The following is a 6,514-nucleotide window of genomic DNA, read 5'->3' on the forward strand; positions in this document are numbered from 1 at the left end:
ATTTCAGTGCCTTTTGCACACAGGATACCTGGTGAGTTTGACTCACTTCGTTACGACATGCGTCTGCTTTGTGTCCAGTCTGACCACATTTGAAACATTTTACAATCGTAGGGCTTGTAAAGTTAGTTCGACAGCTGTTAGCGCGATGACCCACTCGGTTACTCAGAAAAGATCGCGGAACACTCTCCGGGGCACGCTTCTTTTGTTCGGGTGCCGATTTCTTCGAATCTTTGGGACACTCCTTCTTCACTTTGGTCAAATTCGTGCCACCTTGCGCTTCCAAGAATTCGTCGGCCAATTCAAGCATGTCTTCAAGTGACTCAGCCTTCCTCTCTTTCAACAACAGCGACAGGCTTGGGTGGAAACTGGTAAGAAATTGCTCTCTAATTAGGAGCTCTCTAAGCTCATCATACTCCTGTGCTGTGCCCGAACATTCGATCCACCTGTCGAAATAATGGCTAAGTCGGGCGGCGTACTGCGTAGCCGTCTCACCATCAGCGGGATTTCTTGTCCGAATTCTGTCCCGGAAACCATCCATAGGAAATCTAAATCGCTTCAGTAAAGCAGCTTTCACCTTTGCATAGTTGGCTGCATCGGTCGGCGTCAGCCTACCGTACAAACAGAGCGCTTCACCACTCAAGCAGGTACTCAAAGCAATGGCCCATTGATTTCCCAGCCAATTCTGGCTCGTCGCAATCATCTCGAATCTGTGAAGGTACGCGTCAAGGTCGTCCTTCCTTTCATCGAACGCTACGAGCAGCTTGCTTGGGTTCAAGCGGAAGCCGTGGTCCTCCCGTTCGCTGCTTTCAACTCTAGCTTGGACTGGATTTTCAATTCGCTGTTGCAAACGGAGCCGGTCGAGTTTCATCTCGTGTTGCCGCTGCCGTTCTCTTTCAGCCATCTCCCCTTCTTTTTCTTCTTTCGCCCTCTCAGCTGGCAGTCTTTATCTCTCCAGCTCCAACTTCAATTGCTGCTCTCTTTCTTCTTTCGCCCTCTCAGCTGCCAACCTGTCTCTCTCCAACCATCGTCAACTGCAGAGCATGGCCCGGGGAACGTCAACTCGACATTTCGATTCCGTTTTTTAGGTGCCGGTCTTAGATCACAGAGGTTCCGAACTTTTTTTGACCGTCTTTCTAGGTACAAGGTGTGTTGGGTAATTTTCAAACACTGTATGGACAGCATCAGGCTTCAGGTGTGGCTTCTCTCGGGCGATTTCGTTCACGACACCGTTCACCGTAATCTGAAAAGATCGTTCGATGCAGTCACTCTCAAGATGTCGTTCGCAAACGACAGCCTTCGGCGTCAGCCTTCTGTCTGCCCTCTTAATCCTGCCTTCGCTTTCTGCAAGGTGTGCTGCGTCCGTCGGTGCGTTGAAAAAAGACAACCTTTCCTCACTCAACCGATAACGGCTTTGACGCAGAGGCACAAAACATGTCTTTTCTTTGCATTGCCGCTTAGCCTTTACCATCTCAGGATGTTGCTGCCTACATTTGGGGTCATCGAACTGCAGAATACAACCAGAACAGCTGTCAAACACTTATCTTACTCGTAGCGAGACACCGATAGCAAATGAACAAGAAGACTTCTTCGCACGTTCAGGCATCCACTCTACTCGCAGTGCCGCTTGCGGCAACTGTGCGCAGTCATTACGTGTAGGACCACCTCCCTCGAACAAAATGCGCGCGCTCAGCACACTAGGCAGTATTTTTCTAGACACTGTAGTTTTACCTGGCCGCAGTGACGGAAATGGTGTGCCACTGCAGCGTCTGCTCGCCCTCCTATGGATTTTGTGGGGTTGACCGGTGCTTCCTCAATTGAGAGTGCGAATCCCTTTTTCGTGTTGGTGGGTGTGCGATAGGCGACAAGTACTGTTGCGTTGCGAGCCACATACGATTCGCCATATATTCACCATAACAGCGTAATCGTTAGCCGATCGCCGCAGGCAGAAACTAGGATGGCTTTGACAGGTAGTGCCATCTGGCGGCCATCATGCGCAATCAGGCAAGTTCGGGCCAACACATGCGTTATGCGTAGAGAAGCTCACTCGGTGGAGTTTCTGTTTTGGTGTTGTGGTTTTTCACTGATTTAAAACTATTTACGAATTTGTCCAGCATTTCAGTTATGGGCGCGTTACAAGAGTGTCTTGGGAACACGAAAGCGCCATTATCGTGACCTGCTCATAAAATCACCGGAGTTGTCCTTCAAGTCCGCTGCTTGAAATGAAATCAATAACGTTTAGTGGAACAAAGTGAAATAGTGAGCGTTCCCTATTTTCCAAGGTACATACCTGCTAGTAGCTCCTCGGCACATACCCGCGAGGCTTCTTATGAACACCTTTTTCATTTTTGAAGCACTGCAGTTGAGTAGAGGTGCTTACTCGCCCCGCCGTAGAGGTCAGATGGCTAAAGTACTCCGCTGCGGGCCCGCAGGTCGCGGGATCGAATTCCGACGGCGGCGGCTGCATTTTCGATTGAGGCGAAAGTGCTGTAGGCCCGTGGACTCAGATTTGGGTACACGATTTGGGTACCAGGTGGTTGAAAGCCGAATAAATGAGCAAAATATCTTTAGGACACTATTAACTTTTTTGGTAGAAATTTGAAACTCTCCTGACACCCCTACAAGAATGGGACTACATAGAGCGCAGAAAGACACGACCCCAAATCTTACCCTCACCAGCCCCGAATTAGTATGGCCCTAGACAGTCTCCAGCCAGTCATGAAACAGTGATCATCTCCCGATATTTGTGGCACTTCATCGAAAACGCCTCCGGATCTAAACAACAACAATAATGACTGAGTGGAATACTTTTCTTAGTAATGTTACTGGATCGTCCTCGACAGTTGAAGGCCTTCTGAACTTTTTTCAAGAGGCCCGTGAGCTGGCACGCGAAACAGTGGCATGCGAAGACCATACTCAACCAATGGATAACTATTTAGGCAATTTATGAATAACAGCAGACTATTTAGTCAGAAATACCACTCGCACGGCAAACGACACTCTTACTTCATGAAAATTAAGCGCCAATTTAAGCTTTTCAATGAATATCAGCTCCAACTTCAAAGCCTGACAATCTACCTGCGAGCGCTTTGGCCGTGTACCGGGCCTCCAAGGTCTATGGCGCACTTTTTGTAGCCTCAGCGGGAAAGGAAAGGGCAACCCTCCTCTGGCCGAGCTGTTCCTCAAAGCAGATCGGTCAGTTGTAGAAGACAAAGGCATTACCACTTTCTTTCCTCACGCTTCACCCACTTCAACTGCATCTCCGAAAGACTGCACCATAACGCAACCTGATCCGAATCCCGATCGCCCATTTAGCAAGGCAGAAATGCTAGCAGCCATCAAACACGAGCGCCTCGATCGGCGCCTGACCACGACCGATGCACATGGCGAGAACTCTGCAACCTCGGAGATGAAGCCCAGGACGCACTTTTGGTGGTAATCAATGACCTCTGGGCCTCAGGAAATGTTCCGGAGAACATTAAGCTGTCTCTCATTTATCCTGTTCTGAAACATGGAAAAGAGAAGACCCTCTGAAAGAGCCTTAGACCAATAACTGTAACCTCTACTTTCTGTAAGCTTATTGAACGCATGAATCACACACACATGCCTCATTACCTCGAGATAACCCAGCCGTGATACCATCCAGTCTAGGCGGGTTTTCGCTCCAACCTGGGCACCAATGACTGCCTTTTGCTGCTACGGCGTGTTATCAGTCGTACCTCCCGAAAGATCTTACCCGAAAACTTGCTGGCCGTCGACATGCAGAAAGGGTTCGATAATGTTCACCAAAATCGCCACTCTTGAAGAACTAGCTAAGCGCTCCCCAAGTCAGCATGCGCAAACATGGATTCGAAATTTCCTTGCAGCTCGGCCCATTCGCTTAAGCGGTGCATCGCCTGGATGGATCCCGAAGACTTACTACTTGGACAATGGTATTTTAGGACCAACACTGCTTAATCTGTCCATGACCAGGTTAGCAAAAACCTTTACCGGGACACCACGGCTAGATTCACCATCTACGCCGATGGTATTACTCTATGGACAGAGGCAGTGGATTATTCTGACAAAGAATCAATCCAGACCGAGCTGCAGACAGCCCTCGTTAGTTTAGAGTTCACTCTAAAGGAAGTAGGCCTGCAGCTGGCTCCACGTAAGACAGAACTTATAAGTATAGACGGCAAAAATTGCACCAAACCGAAAATGTGCATCTCACTCCATATCGAATCACACACTAACAATCGAAAATTGTCAGTGTACATGGGAGGTAGCAGTGGGTGATCTATAGTGTCTCTGCGCTACCGGTGATATGGGTGTCCAGGTGGGCTTTCATTTCAACGTTGGGGTATTCAGACACGCAGATTATTACTAGCGCCTTCCAGATCTTGGGTTGCAAGAGGGACAACGCTCATACCCGAGAGGTGAGCCAGTCGCTTAATCGACGCTTCGAGAGTGGAACGGGTGCGTCGCGTGCCAGCCGTCCACTGTGGAAGAATTAGCTCGACAAATCAAAGTTTTAGGTTTACGAATAGCCAGCTGCAACAACCCACAAAAGTGGGTACGTAGACTGTGGCGGGAATGACAAGCCGCGTTGCATATGATACGTCGTCTGTCCAACAAATACGGAGGTGCGCGACGACAAGCTTGGCGCACTCTTGCAAGAGCTGCGGCCGTTGGAAAGATTTTGTACGGTGCACTCCTATACACGTTCTCTCCAACGGACATTCAAAGTTTGGAACGCCTTCATCGGGCTACTCTCCGTGCCACCACGGGGCTCTCTAAACACACTAAGATATCCGCCCTTGAAAGCGGAGGGGGCTGCCCTCTCTGCAAGACCTCTTCCATGAAGGCCACACTTGACACCACAACTACCTGGAAAACACGCCACAAGGTCGTCGCCTTCTGCCCAGGGATTGTCACTGACATGATGATGCACCTCTTCTAAAACAGTCCTTACCCCCTTGGGAAGCTCCAATGGCTTATTGACTGTTCCGTCACCCCATATCACGTCACAGTAATAGTGCCCGCCTGTTTCTTGTCACGCGACAAATCAGGAAAGCGAGAATAGATATCATTGACATAGACACGGACGCTGCTCTCTCCGATGGCGAGTCTTGTATAGCATGGATCAGCGTGCAGACCCCCGAATACACTGGGACCTACTGGTGCCATCTACAGAACGGTACCCCTATGAATGCCGAACTACTTGCCATAAGGGGAGCAACTGCAAGCCTTCCATACACTATAGAGAAACCCCTTCGTGTCTTTACCGACTTGCACGCTGCATACTTGGAAATATTTCGCCCAGCGTCGGACGATGCTACAGCTGTTGCTATTCAAAGCATCATTCGGTGGCATGAAAAAGCCGACAGGCCAATAGAAATATCTGGACGCCGGGGTATACGTGTGTGCCCGGGGGCAATACGGCGGCACACGCCACTGCTGCTTCCGCAGGTGGGTCTACCAATCTTTCTTTGCCCCCACCCTTCAGGGTGAACCCGTATGAGCTCTTAAGTCAATTGGCTCCCTCGGTAGCCACAATGCACTACGTACGCACGTCCCTGCGTAATGCTAGTAAAAAACGAATTGCGCAGGTTATCCCACCAGTCGTATTTTCCAGCAAATGTACGCTTTCACGCTCCCAGTAAGCCTTCATTAATAAGGTCTGAGCAAATTCTGCATACACACCATACTCTTTAGCAAAATGGCGACAACCGGACATTGTGACAGTGACGTGCAATCACTGCGGGCTGCGCTGCCGGCGCAGACCTTCACCACTTACTGTGGCAGTGTTCCGCATTTGAGAGAGGGCGAATGGCCATACAAGCTTTGCAAACCACAAATTATCGTGAAGCGCTCTTTACGGACCCGGACAAGCAGTTTATATTTGCCCAATATGGAAGTCAGAGTGGGCTGTTCGGAGTGGTTTAGGGGGTGCGACAAATCACAGTACTGATCCTACGCCACCTAAGTATTAGTGATGGTGATACAATAAGGGTAAAACCCGTGACACTGTGAAGTAGTAGTGTAGTTAGAAAGTCCTGCTTATCCCCATAGAGGTCGTGTGCCTCCCCTTTTTTTTTCCTTTTTCAATAAAGGACTTTCCATCCATCCTAATATAACGTTTGCCACAGGTGACTGCGTGCGCCTCCTGTCACCGTGTCGCCGTGTAGGTCTCTCGAAAAACATCTGTCCTGATACGCGGGACCCTACCCAGTCTTACGTCAAGTTAGCGACGTCAACTACGAGATAGCACCATTGCAGTTCTATACGTCCCCATGTTCGTCACTTGCTGATATTCTCCATGTTTCGCGCATAAAACCCTACTTCTGTCGCACTTCTCTATACTCGCGCCGAGACGGCGCTCCAACATCCAGGGGTCCTTTTACGGAGATGAAGTAAAGGAAAAGGAAAGACACAAGCAGCTGACAGGCACTCGAGTGCGCCAATCAGCCATTGTGACTCTTGCCTTTGCTATTTTCTCTGTAAATGCATTTTGCACCAACCCCGTAACAATAAG

The sequence above is a fragment of the Rhipicephalus microplus genome, chromosome 3, assembly GCF_043290135.1.
Source record: "Rhipicephalus microplus isolate Deutch F79 chromosome 3, USDA_Rmic, whole genome shotgun sequence".
In the NCBI taxonomy this organism is placed as follows: domain Eukaryota; kingdom Metazoa; phylum Arthropoda; class Arachnida; order Ixodida; family Ixodidae; genus Rhipicephalus; species Rhipicephalus microplus.